The 15,118-nt window shown below is 34.5% G+C and overlaps 2 pseudogenes; both read right to left on the bottom strand.

Annotated features, from left to right (window-relative positions):
• Positions 1-3,149: 3,149 nt before the first annotated feature.
• On the bottom strand, positions 3,150-9,973 carry LOC117239998 (annotated as a pseudogene).
• A 3,024-nt stretch (positions 9,974-12,997) lies between these two features.
• On the bottom strand, positions 12,998-14,980 carry LOC117239997 (annotated as a pseudogene).
• Positions 14,981-15,118: the final 138 nt, after the last annotated feature.

Raw genomic sequence — 15,118 nt, 5'->3', positions numbered from 1 at the left:
TAAATACCGCCGTGGCCACACCTGGTCCAGGGGGCGGGTGACCTGCCTCGTTTGTTTCCGGAGCTCGCTAATGACCTCCGCGGCGGGGGCGTTGGCCACTCCGTGTATAGGAAGGGCTTCATTTCTCTTTGGAATTGTTTCACCGACGTGATGTCACTCGTGAGCGCTAGTCGTTTAAAACGTTCATCGCGCGAGCCCAGCAGATGGAGGGCGGTGGCGGCGGGTACCTCTTCCCTGGTTGAATTTCGCCACTTCGACCCCAGGAGGGTGATGATACGATTTCCGTACGCTCCTGGTGTTTCGCCGTCCCGCGGTAGTTCCTCGGCTACCTTGATTAGCGACGCGGCTGCTACTTCTTGGCCACCGAAGTGCGCGGCGAATTGTTCCTTAAAATTTTGCCAGGTGAGCTCGTCGCCGTTCATTATCTGCGTAAGCCAATACGCTGCCGGACCCTCTAGGGCACGGTTTAGGGCAGAATACAGTGCGCTGTTTTTCAGGGGGTGGTCCCTCATGAGCAGGCCGAGCTCGAGTCACATTCCGAGTCCGAGCTCGAGGCGCCCTCCCGAGCAGGGCTCGCGGGAGATTGCGATTCCGTGTTGGAGTTCTCCATCGTCCGGTCGCGGGTGGGGTACCTTTATTGTCGATAGTGACACTAGTGACGAGGGCCTCAGGCTTGATAACGAATCCGCGGCCAACGGGAGGACTATCATATAAAAAGCAACAGGATGCACGAAATAATATAATTCTAACTAGGACAACATAAACGCAAGAAGTGTTGATATTGAAAAAAATATTTAATTTTGTATATAAATATTTTCATATTTAAAAAAGTTTCCGGAAGCAGGAAGATTTACAAACAAATAATATCATAAACCGAATGTTTGATCCTTTTCTAATTAGAGTGTGTGACAGCATGTGAGAACGTTTCTTAAAAATATGACTTATTGCAATTACTTAATCGCAATTATAAACGATTAAGACCTTCTCACAACGAGGCAATCTATCAAAAGTATAAAACTCGTTATACTTGATGAGAAAACAAATCTCTACTTAGGTTTCATTTCGTTTCATCGCGTTCATAAAAAGTGAATTTGTATGAACACATCGTGCAATTTAGTAATTAGGACCGTTGATCTCGCTGCAACATAGATGGATAGAAAAAAGCCATTTAAAATGATACAACGTCGGGAAGACAATTATAAAAATTATAAATGGAACACAAGATAAAATTGTTTAAGATTAATTCTTCTTTTTTTTTTTTTTTTTAATCGCGAGTGTTTGCAAACGAAGTTTCAATCTGTTTACAATGATAGCAATGAGAGGAGGATGTCTATGAAAGTTATAAATGCGATATTGAATAACATTTCTGCGAGTGGGTTTGTTTTTCGTTACAAATATTTTTTAAACGAATCTGCAATCTGTTGGAAACTACGGAACAGTAACGGGACGACTGATAGGGAAATAAAAAAGATCGCGTTTTATTTGAACAGACAAATCTTTGAAATCTATTCGAAAGTCTATTTGAAATGGTACGAGCTCGAAAAGAACGGTGAATACTATAGAAGAAGGATTAATTAAAATTCTTATTAATCTGTACGCTTTGTATATTAAATACCTTGATCGATGCCAAGATAACAAATTATTATACAAAACAGTGAAGTATCCACGTCTGACATTAATATTGAGTATTACCATTACTGTAATTTAATTTTTAACCGATCCTGAAAATTCCTTAGAACGTAAAAAGTATAAAATGTTACTGTGCATTTCAAGATTAAATGCACTGTAATTTAGAAACAGTTATGAAGCGGAAACAAATAATTTATTCAGAATAAGAATTCTACGTAATCATGTTAAAAAAAACGTACTTATAACGCGTTTAAACTCCAAATATGTAAAGACAATAAGGGAAAAAAATTAAACGAAGAATCGTATTTTTTGTAAATTCACACAAGATTTTATCCAAAAAAAAATTAAGATTTTTTGAAGAACGTACAAGAACAATAAAAAAGGGATGTTAAATACAAAAAATAGATTAAAATTTAGATTATGAAATATAAAAAAAATGATATTGCATAATTTACAATTATTTTCGATAGCTTACGTCAGTATGTTGGAGTGTAAACTATAAAATATTCAAAAACTGATACCATTTAGACATAATTTAGAAAAACAGTAAATTGCGGAAACCGATAGTTAAAACTCGATACGATCGATACTCCAAAACTCTAATCCTAATAATTACTCAGCAATAATAACCGATAATTCATGTTGATTAATGTTTGAACTCCGTTTTTTCTGTATGTGTATACAAATTTTGTACAGTTTGATAAAGCGAAATTAAATTATCATCTTTTTGTACTACTTCAAACATTGAGATTTGTCATCTTCAAGGTCGATCACACATAGTTTCAGATTGCGGAGTTGCAAGGGTAATTAATTTTGCAATCGGTTTTCCTTTGATATAGATGTGAATACAAATAGCCATTGATTGACAATATACCGAAGCAATTCTAGTTTAATTTGAAGTCATCGATCCTTTGATATTTTTGGAAGAATAGTAAAAGTACAGAGAAAACAAGAAAAAATGGCGTTAACTAAAAGATAACTCCAACGTATCTCATAAATATTATCTATATATCATTTGTAAGATGTAAGTGACCAAGATATCGAATTATACAAAAATTGTATGTAATGATTAATACTTGAACGTTACTTACATTTATGTACATGAAAATTTGATCTTTTATTAACTAAGTTATTGATCGACAAAATGACTTCCTACATAATTCTCCGCCTGAACTGAAATGCATATCTTTTTTTACGCAAGCCTTATGTGTAGCTAGCAACGAGCAAACAGATTAATTACTTTACACACGGTCGTATCTTGTTTGCTGTAGGCGAGTTCTCTCGTGTAATCAACGAAGTACTCAACTTTAAAGCGATAACAGAAGAACATTATTGTATCGATAAAAATCATGCTTTTTTCAAAGAAATATGTAACTCGTATTTTTTTTAAAGCAACCCTCATAATGTATTGAATAAAATAATCATACATTTTTTTTTGTTCAACATTTGTAAAATACGATATTATCAAGATCACCAAGGAGGTAATCTTCAATTCTTAATGAATATAATAAAAAACATAATTAATGATTGTTTGATGGTTTTATTATTATCTCTATAATACAAAAGCACAACATCGTGTCAACAGTTTATATAGTTCGTATGTTTCTGTAGGAATACACAAATAATAGTTCTCTATCACAACGTAATCTAAAGGGAAAACCCTAACTAAATGACAAAAATATCGGTAATAACTGGAACTAATGAATGTTAAAAGCAATCAGTATATTCCATACAAACTTCCATCAACACGATTCGTTCTTCATTCTCTCAACACACTAAGACCGCAATCTTTAAACGCTTATAAAACCATAAGCAATCGTGAAGTTTAGAATTCGCTAACTGGGCGTCTCTCAATCCAGTTTTTGATCTTGGGCAGAAGGAGGACCTTTTTCTCCAGCAGCTTCAGATTCTCGTAATTCTCGATCAGATCAGACTTGTACATAAAGTTCAAATAATCGAGCAGAGCAACGAATGTTAAATCAGCCCAAGAGAGAGTACCATCGTAGAAGTAGCCGTCATTTTCCTTCACTTGCTGGTCCAAACGTTCTAAAATGAACAGCAGCGTCTCTTCAGCAGCCTTGCGTTTTGCAGCTTTGACCTTCTCGCCCTCCTCATAGTGGAAGGCGGCAATTTCTGAAAATTTGTTTTCAGTTAAATACTATTCGCTAATGTTATACTAATTTGAATACAGTGTTGTGCGAAATTTAAATGATACTGAAGATAGAATTACAATCCTTTTTAATCCTTTGTCTTGTATTGTTGACATACGTGTATCGTTCGATTAAATCAAATATTAAATCGGATTTCAACTAATAAATACCTGAACAGATATGTACTATCTGTTATCAAGATTCTCATAAGATTTATGCAAAACAGCACTGGATACTCACTATGACGAATATCATGAATAGTATCAACAGTGGCATCAATATGAAGATTTGCCCAGTCAGTCTTTCCAGCTAAGTCATATTGTTTGGCTAAGTAACGGCAAATAGCTGTAGACTGAGCAACCTTCCTTCTATCAGCTACGAGCATAGGAAGCTGGCCATAAGGAGTCACTAAAAACATACAACTAATAGAATCAAAGATTCTATCGAACAAACAGATTATGATGCTTCTTAAATATCTAGCTTCCTGTTATCTGTTTTGGAAAGATATAATTTAATTTATTGATAATTTATCAGCAAACAAAGGGCATTGTCTCCTTAACAATACCTATTGTTCTCCCACATATCTTATAGAGCAATGGAGAGTAAACAATAATCTCTGTTATACTCTGCATAATTGTGTTCTACTTTATTTAGCTACTTTAGTTAAATTAGGAAAGATGAGATTTAAGAAACAGAATTTCTTTAAATTTTAAGCTTACAGGGCTTTATTTCTGGCCAGACGTCCTTTTTGATACGTTCATCTTCAAATGGAATACTAGCATAGCTGAAGAAGAACGGATTGGTTCTGCCAATGCCGTAACTGGGAAGTAAGTCAATTTATAGAGCGGGATCTTCCTGGAAGTATAATATATACAAAGTAAAAACAAAGAATCATTGATGACAAGAATTATATTATTACAAATTATGAAGTATAAGACAATTTAAGTAAAAAGCATCAACTACTAACTACTCGCATAGCTATTTGTATCTTTATATTTTAATATAGCTTAGATATAAAAAGAATATTATTTTTGGATGTAATAATATATAAACTTGCGCCAAATATTATAACAAAATATTGCACTTTCTATTTAAGTAGGATAGACATATTACCGGCATTTATTTTTTTTTCTATAGCAATGAAATTGTTTATAAAAAAGTTTATAAGAAAACTATCAATTAATGCAGACAACGCATTTCAAAATATTAATTACATTCGCACGATTCGTTATCTCTAGTATTAATTTAACCATATGGTTCTATACACCCAAGACCCTCTAACAGTAATTTAGTACCATTACTAGTCGTATGTACAATGTATGTTTGTATACAACTTTCGTAACTACAAAACATTCAGCATGATTATATATTCTTCCAAACTTAAGAAACATTTTCTAATTGCATACTTAAATTTATCGATCAATTACAAACATATGATAACATTTATTTCTTTCAACTACTAATTTTCAAATCCTCTGCTGTTCCGTTAATTGAACGACGCGCCGACTTTTCGTACAAGTATCTTGTATCTTATCTGTATTATTTAGTTATCAATAAAGAAGAAACATTTTCTAATTGTATACTTAAATTTATCGATCAATTATGAACATGTAATAACATTTATTTCTTTCAACTACTAATTTTTAAATCATCTGCTGTTCGGTTAATTGAAGGATGTCGGCTTTCTGTAGAAGTATTTCATATTTATTATTTAATTATGAATAAGGAAAAAACATACAAAATATAGTTTTTAAACGGTTTATTATTTATAAAGAGAAACTTTGACTCAGGATATATATACTATATATATACTATTTACTTGCAATTTTTTTTTTAAGACTTCAAAGTCGAAACAAGCACAGGAAATTTCCAAGCCGGTTAACAGAAACTTGAATGAGACAAAAATAACCTTTAGATCAATATATGTTCTTCTTCCCCCCTGTTGCTTCCACGTAACTCTTATCCTATTGGTGGAGCTGTGCTGATATGTGAAATTATGACTACATAAATACATCCGGAAAGACTCATTGAATGATTTTATAGTTTAAGGTTAATAAATTTCCATAAATTAAAGTTGAAAATTTATGAGAACATGTTCTCTGTAACAAAACTTAGTAAAAACAAACTAGCAAGGTTTATAGATTCTTTAATGATTATGTATGTATTCATAAACTAGTTCGATAAACATCGTTCGATAAAACGTCGAACAACACACAACATTGAAGCGCGAAATTTCAAATTGAAGGAAAGACAAATAACAAATATTGCGAACAAATGATATTAAATTTACAATAAGCTCATGTAAGAAAAAATAAAAGGGATAAAAGTAGTACAGAAGATAGAAAAATCTATAAAACTGGTGGCTGGGAAGTAGAAAATATATAAATTTATGTTATTAGAGTTTAGTACTTCTGTCGATCAATGTGTTACGACCGTTCGCGGAGAGACGCAGTCGCAGTAGCGAGAGGCGTAAATTCTCGCTACGATTCGGTGAATCGACGCCGCGAAGTAATCGTTCTCCTGTTTCGGTTAAGATAAGAGGTGATTAAATGAATATGACACAGTATAGTAAGTTATATTTCACCGTTTATTCCAACAACTTATCACGAAGGCAGTTACGCTGGTGCGTATGTACGAGATGAATAAGTGACTGATCTGTGGGTGTGTCCTACCCGGTGGAAGGATATTGACCGTTCGAAAGAAGATAATTTTAGAACCTTTGGAGGTGTTTGTTAATTAAAAATGACAAAACTGGTATTATGTAAAAAAGAGTAATGTGTATCCTGAATCAATGTCGAATGGAAATTAGACAGTTCTATAAAAATAATCCTTCTCACGATTCCACAACTTCATAGCTTAATTAAATACAATTCTTCGGCGATATAATTACAAATACATTTACAGGAATTGTGTAATATGATAAATATCTCGTTAAAGAAATTGAAATCGTAAACTCTAGATTCTAGTATTCTTTCACTTTCATGTTTCCTATGAGCCCTTCAATCGCTAAATATTTTGCAATGAAACACGTATTATTAAACAACATAATCATACTAAATTAATTTAATGTGACTATTTATTATTATTATATAATAACACAGTGATGAAAGAAATAAACTGGTCAAGTAATCTAAGGAACGATAATACGTATCTATGTCAGTGACAGTGAGAAAAATTCAGATATCTGTACTTAAGTGATTACACTTATAAGTATCATTATATATTATATAAATATGATATTTCGAATGGTATCATTTATCACTCATTAAACAAGAATGTCATATCCAGAGAAATGATTTTACATATCTTAATCTTTGCTTTGATTACGATAGTAATAATTTCTATCAAACTTGATGAGGAAGATACATGAATAATTATCTAAAAGCTGAAAATCTTGGCAAATTCATTTGTACATAAACTAACAGGAGTGAATTTTAAAGATACACTCTGCTCTCAACAATTAAAGCTATCTTGTCGCAACAAAGATTCAATAATTTTTTATGGACAACATGGCCCAGTTTGCACAAAGACTAAAAATTTTAACATTAAATTTGGATAAACTATCTTACGATAGAAGGTATGATATATCCTTCATTTTCGCCAATAATCTGGTCGAATTTAGTCAAGTAAAATGGTATTGTTTCGTTCAAAAGTTGATTCTTCCTCGCTTCCTTCTTTTCAGGATCCTCCTCCATGCGATAGTAGCAGATAGCTGAAACGTATATGAAACCAACCGTTACATTCATTTGTGTTTTTCCCCCCAAACGAAGAGAAAATAAGTTGTGAAAGAAGGAGTAGCCTCTCATAGTTCCTACAATTTCTTCATTCTCTTTGCTTTCTTCAATATTGCCTCAACAAGTTCCTGTGGTTCACGATACTTGAAATATATACAATGTTATCAGCGTGGAAATTGTCTTGGAAACTTGGAAAATCTTTCAAGAGGAACAACATTGCTAACTGAGATTCGAGAAAGGAAAGGTAAGTAAATCCTTGCTTCTACTTAGAGCTTTTTTATTTACTTCTGACGAGTAAAGTACTGTTATTAAAATTTGATTAAAAGTACCAAGAATGTCGAGATATAAACAACCATTTGTGGAAAGGTCAGGAGAAGCAGAATTATCGAATAAACGTTATATAACTCTTAGTGATTAAGTAGGAGAAGAGAAACGAGAAAAAAGTCTTTTATCTAGGTCTTAATAAAGTATACTATATTTATCTCCATATCAAGAATAACAACAAGATATAAACAGTCTTCTAGAAATTGGGTAAATATTACATAATTACATCTTGAGCAATATTTTGCGTCTTAGCTTTTGCTTAATCATTATGATAATCTTAAATATCTGTAAATTCTTCACAGACTCTTTGCATCTTCTATACAGGTATCCCATGATCATGTGATAACACACAGGAAGAAAAAATAGAGGAAAAAACAGCGTAAAAAAAAGTTGCGTAGGAGTATCGTCGCACTACATCATTCGACAATTGATGCACGTCATGGCGATCGTCACGGTTTAAAGCAGGCCATCAAAAACACGTTTGTTATCGTACGGAAAAATCTGCGACGTTCCAGCTGTTCAGGTGCATCGAATTGTGAATCATCGGCGGTACGAAGCAAGGCGAGGGGCGTAAATAGAGAAAGAAGAGAAGAGAAGGATTCGCGTAAATGATAAAATATAATCGTTCGTTCCTCGTCGATGGCGCATGGATGGCTTTAATCGTGGACGATATCGATACGATTATATTTTATACATTTGAAACAAATATAAAAGACGAGCAAAAACCAGAGATACGATCGTTATGATATTATTCAATCGGTAGCCTATTTACCTCGTTTTTTGTTCACCTTCTCTGTCTAGTAATAATTTTTCGATTCGACTGGCGTGACGTTACGTTGGCGGTGTAGAAACACGATTTTAAACACCTGCGGATAGTTGCATGAGTTTCGAGCGATTCCATTCCCTTCGATTTATATTTATGCGATCAATGCGCGGATCGATAACGCATTATGCAGACAGCAGGTGTTACGTAATCACACATATCGTAATTGGAAATTAGTAACGTTATCGCGTACCAGGATCTTCCTGTCTTTGATCATCGAGTAACACTTCGTTGTCCTCGCTCCTTCCGCGGATAACCAGCGTTTATCATATAGAGACAGGGATTTGCAAAGAATAAAAGTTGTAGAACGTTGAAAGGCGTTGAGAGAAACGTGATGTTATCCCGTTATTCGTTAACGCAACGCAGTTAAAAAAAATCCCGTAGGAAGATTACGATAATAGATAACCTGAGTCGAGTGTTTGTCGGGGGATCTAAAAGATTCTTTCGAGTTGAGCGTCTGAGATTGCAGAGAAGAAAATTTGGAAGCCATCGAATTCGTGATGTCGATAGAAATCTTCAGTTGGAATCGTTGTATCATAACGTAGTCTGCTTATTGTCGATAAGACTTTACTAAACTAAAAGTGACTACTAAAAGTTTCTATCCTCTAAATTCTATCTACGATTCTATAATCTAAAAACTGACTTTTGCAAACAAACTGTAACATTCGCTTAACGGAAAGACATACGTATCTTGTTTGTACTCGTCTTTTCACAATGAATTCTTGAACGTCTGTCTCTGTGGTGAGACAAATGCAAAGTCATCTCATCAGTTACTCACCTTGCTTCAAATTGCTACGATTGCTATCGGTTTGGATACTTGCGATTGTTTCGTTATGGCTATATTAGGCTCTAGGTTGCAAGGTTAGGGTGTTGTCCTGAAGTTCCAGAGGGGCCCCGGCGTCCTTTCGTCTCCGACTCGGCCATCCTGACACTTACACGTCCTCGTGTGTGGCCTGCTGGCTTAGTCTACCCGTCGGGGCTTCCACCACGCAGGCATCGACCCGGCGCTCGTCCTCGGGGCAATGTTCTTCTTCTCGCCGCGATGGACAGCGAGACGCGATGTGTCCCGGCATGTGGCAGTGAAAGCACAACGCTTTTGGTGGTGCAGCCGGTCGGCTTTCCTCCGGGCGTCGGGGGTCCTTCTTCGGTTTCCACTTCGCCCTCTTACGGCATTCGAATGTCGGATGTCCGTAAATACCGCAGTGGCCACACCTGGTCCAGGGGGCGGGTGACCTGCCTCGTTTGTTTCCGGAGCTCGCTAATGACCTCCACGGCGGGGGCGTTGGCCACTCCGTGTATAGGAAGGGCTTCATTTCTCTTTGGAATTGTTTCACCGACGTGATGTCACTCGTGAGCGCTAGTCGTTTAAAACGTTCATCGCGCGAGCCCAGCAGATGGAGGGCGGTGGCGGCGAGTACCTCTTCCCTGGTTGAATTTCGCCACTTCGACCCCAGGAGGGTGATGATACGATTTCCGTACGCTCCTGGTGTTTCGCCGTCCCGCGGTAGTTCCTCGGCTACCTTGATTAGCGACGCGGCTGCTACTTCTTGGCCACCGAAGTGCGCGGCGAATTGTTCCTTAAAATTTTGCCAGGTGAGCTCGTCGCCGTTCATTATCTGCGTAAGCCAATACGCTGCCGGACCCTCTAGGGCACGGTTTAGGGCAGAATACAGTGCGCTGTTTTTCAGGGGGTGGTCCCTCATGAGCAGGCCGAGCTCGAGTCACATTCCGAGTCCGAGCTCGAGGCGCCCTCCCGGGCAGGGCTCGCGGGAGATTGCGATTCCGTGTTGGAGTTCTCCATCGTCCGGTCGCGGGTGGGGTACCTTTATTGTCGATAGTGACACTAGTGACGAGGGCCTCAGGCTTGATAACGAATCCGCGGCCAACGGGAGGACTATCATATAAAAAGCAACAGGATGCACGAAATAATATAATTCTGACTAGGACAACATAAACGCAAGAAGTGTTGATATTGAAAAAAATATTTAATTTTGTATATAAATATTTTCATATTTAAAAAAGTTTCCGGAAGCAGGAAGATTTACAAACAAATAATATCATAAACCGAATGTTTGATCCTTTTCTAATTAGAGTGTGTGACAGCATGTGAGAACGTTTCTTAAAAATATGACTTATTGCAATTACTTAATCGCAATTATAAACGATTAAGACCTTCTCACAACGAGGCAATCTATCCAAAGTATAAAACTCGTTATACTTGATGAGAAAACAAATCTCTACTTAGGTTTCATTTCGTTTCATCGCGTTCATAAAAAGTGAATTTGTATGAACACATCGTGCAATTTAGTAATTAGGACCGTTGATCTCGCTGCAACATAGATGGATAGAAAAAAGCCATTTAAAATGATACAACGTCGGGAAGACAATTATAAAAATTATAAATGGAACACAAGATAAAATTGTTTAAGATTAATTCTTCTTTTTTTTTTTAATCGCGAGTGTTTGCAAACGAAGTTTCAATCTGTTTACAATGATAGCAATGAGAGGAGGATGTCTATGAAAGTTATAAATGCGATATTGAATAACATTTCTGCGAGTGGGTTTGTTTTTCGTTACAAATATTTTTTAAACGAATCTGCAATCTGTTGGAAACTACGGAACAGTAACGGGACGACTGATAGGGAAATAAAAAAGATCGCGTTTTATTTGAACAGACAAATCTTTGAAATCTATTCGAAAGTCTATTTGAAATGGTACGAGCTCGAAAAGAACGGTGAATACTATAGAAGAAGGATTAATTAAAATTCTTATTAATCTGTACGCTTTGTATATTAAATACCTTGATCGATGCCAAGATAACAAATTATTATACAAAACAGTGAAGTATCCACGTCTGACATTAATATTGAGTATTACCATTACTGTAATTTAATTTTTAACCGATCCTGAAAATTCCTTAGAACGTAAAAAGTATAAAATGTTACTGTGCATTTCAAGATTAAATGCACTGTAATTTAGAAACAGTTATGAAGCGGAAACAAATAATTTATTCAGAATAAGAATTCTACGTAATCATGTTAAAAAAAAACGTACTTATAACGCGTTTAAACTCCAAATATGTAAAGACAATAAGGGAAAAAAATTAAACGAAGAATCGTATTTTTTGTAAATTCACACAAGATTTTATCCAAAAAAAAATTAAGATTTTTTGAAGAACGTACAAGAACAATAAAAAAGGGATGTTAAATACAAAAAATAGATTAAAATTTAGATTATGAAATATAAAAAAAATGATATTGCATAATTTACAATTATTTTCGATAGCTTACGTCAGTATGTTGGAGTGTAAACTATAAAATATTCAAAAACTGATACCATTTAGACATAATTTAGAAAAACAATAAATTGCGGAAACCGATAGTTAAAACTCGATACGATCGATACTCCAAAACTCTAATCCTAATAATTACTCAGCAATAATAACCGATAATTCATGTTGATTAATGTTTGAACTCCGTTTTTTTTCTGTATGTGTATACAAATTTTGTACAGTTTGATAAAGCGAAATTAAATTATCATCTTTTTGTACTACTTCAAACATTGAGATTTGTCATCTTCAAGGTCGATCACACATAGTTTCAGATTGCGGAGTTGCAAGGGTAATTAATTTTGCAATCGGTTTTCCTTTGATATAGATGTGAATACAAATAGCCATTGATTGACAATATACCGAAGCAATTCTAGTTTAATTTGAAGTCATCGATCCTTTGATATTTTTGGAAGAATAGTAAAAGTACAGAGAAAACAAGAAAAAATGGCGTTAACTAAAAGATAACTCCAACGTATCTCATAAATATTATCTATATATCATTTGTAAGATGTAAGTGACCAAGATATCGAATTATACAAAAATTGTATGTAATGATTAATACTTGAACGTTACTTACATTTATGTACATGAAAATTTGATCTTTTATTAACTAAGTTATTGATCGACAAAATGACTTCCTACATAATTCTCCGCCTGAACTGAAATGCATATCTTTTTTTACGCAAGCCTTATGTGTAGCTAGCAACGAGCAAACAGATTAATTACTTTACACACGGTCGTATCTTGTTTGCTGTAGGCGAGTTCTCTCGTGTAATCAACGAAGTACTCAACTTTAAAGCGATAACAGAAGAACATTATTGTATCGATAAAAATCATGCTTTTTTCAAAGAAATATGTAACTCGTATTTTTTTTAAAGCAACCCTCATAATGTATTGAATAAAATAATCATACATTTTTTTTTGTTCAACATTTGTAAAATACGATATTATCAAGATCACCAAGGAGGTAATCTTCAATTCTTAATGAATATAATAAAAAACATAATTAATGATTGTTTGATGGTTTTATTATTATCTCTATAATACAAAAGCACAACATCGTGTCAACAGTTTATATAGTTCGTATGTTTCTGTAGGAATACACAAATAATAGTTCTCTATCACAACGTAATCTAAAGGGAAAACCCTAACTAAATGACAAAAATATCGGTAATAACTGGAACTAATGAATGTTAAAAGCAATCAGTATATTCCATACAAACTTCCATCAACACGATTCGTTCTTCATTCTCTCAACACACTAAGACCGCAATCTTTAAACGCTTATAAAACCATAAGCAATCGTGAAGTTTAGAATTCGCTAACTGGGCGTCTCTCAATCCAGTTTTTGATCTTGGGCAGAAGGAGGACCTTTTTCTCCAGCAGCTTCAGATTCTCGTAATTCTCGATCAGATCAGACTTGTACATAAAGTTCAAATAATCGAGCAGAGCAACGAATGTTAAATCAGCCCAAGAGAGAGTACCATCGTAGAAGTAGCCGTCATTTTCCTTCACTTGCTGGTCCAAACGTTCTAAAATGAACAGCAGCGTCTCTTCAGCAGCCTTGCGTTTTGCAGCTTTGACCTTCTCGCCCTCCTCATAGTGGAAGGCGGCAATTTCTGAAAATTTGTTTTCAGTTAAATACTATTCGCTAATGTTATATTAATTTGAATACAGTGTTGTGCGAAATTTAAATGATACTGAAGATAGAATTACAATCCTTTTTAATCCTTTGTCTTGTATTGTTGACATACGTGTATCGTTCGATTAAATCAAATATTAAATCGGATTTCAACTAATAAATACCTGAACAGATATGTACTATCTGTTATCAAGATTCTCATAAGATTTATGCAAAACAGCACTGGATACTCACTATGACGAATATCATGAATAGTATCAACAGTGGCATCAATATGAAGATTTGCCCAGTCAGTCTTTCCAGCTAAGTCATATTGTTTGGCTAAGTAACGGCAAATAGCTGTAGACTGAGCAACCTTCCTTCTATCAGCTACGAGCATAGGAAGCTGGCCATAAGGAGTCACTAAAAACATACAACTAATAGAATCAAAGATTCTATCGAACAAACAGATTATGATGCTTCTTAAATATCTAGCTTCCTGTTATCTGTTTTGGAAAGATATAATTTAATTTATTGATAATTTATCAGCAAACAAAGGGCATTGTCTCCTTAACAATACCTATTGTTCTCCCACATATCTTATAGAGCAATGGAGAGTAAACAATAATCTCTGTTATACTCTGCATAATTGTGTTCTACTTTATTTAGCTACTTTAGTTAAATTAGGAAAGATGAGATTTAAGAAACAGAATTTCTTTAAATTTTAAGCTTACAGGGCTTTATTTCTGGCCAGACGTCCTTTTTGATACGTTCATCTTCAAATGGAATACTAGCATAGCTGAAGAAGAACGGATTGGTTCTGCCAATGCCGTAACTGGGAAGTAAGTCAATTTATAGAGCGGGATCTTCCTGGAAGTATAATATATACAAAGTAAAAACAAAGAATCATTGATGACAAGAATTATATTATTACAAATTATGAAGTATAAGACAATTTAAGTAAAAAGCATCAACTACTAACTACTCGCATAGCTATTTGTATCTTTATATTTTAATATAGCTTAGATATAAAAAGAATATTATTTTTGGATGTAATAATATATAAACTTGCGCCAAATATTATAACAAAATATTGCACTTTCTATTTAAGTAGGATAGACATATTACCGGCATTTATTTTTTTTTCTATAGCAATGAAATTGTTTATAAAAAAGTTTATAAGAAAACTATCAATTAATGCAGACAACGCATTTCAAAATATTAATTACATTCGCACGATTCGTTATCTCTAGTATTAATTTAACCATATGGTTCTATACACCCAAGACCCTCTAACAGTAATTTAGTACCATTACTAGTCGTATGTACAATGTATGTTTGTATACAACTTTCGTAACTACAAAACATTCAGCATGATTATATATTCTTCCAAACTTAAGAAACATTTTCTAATTGCATACTTAAATTTATCGATCAATTACAAACATATGATAACATTTATTTCTTTCAACTACTAATTTTCAAATCCTCTGCTGTTCCGTTAAT

The sequence above is a fragment of the Bombus vosnesenskii genome, unplaced genomic scaffold (assembly GCF_011952255.1).
Source record: "Bombus vosnesenskii isolate JDL3184/JDL3185 unplaced genomic scaffold, Bvos_JDL3184-5_v1.1 scf7180000014530, whole genome shotgun sequence".
Taxonomy (NCBI): domain Eukaryota; kingdom Metazoa; phylum Arthropoda; class Insecta; order Hymenoptera; family Apidae; genus Bombus; species Bombus vosnesenskii.
This window is presented reverse-complemented; position numbering and strand designations above follow the sequence as displayed.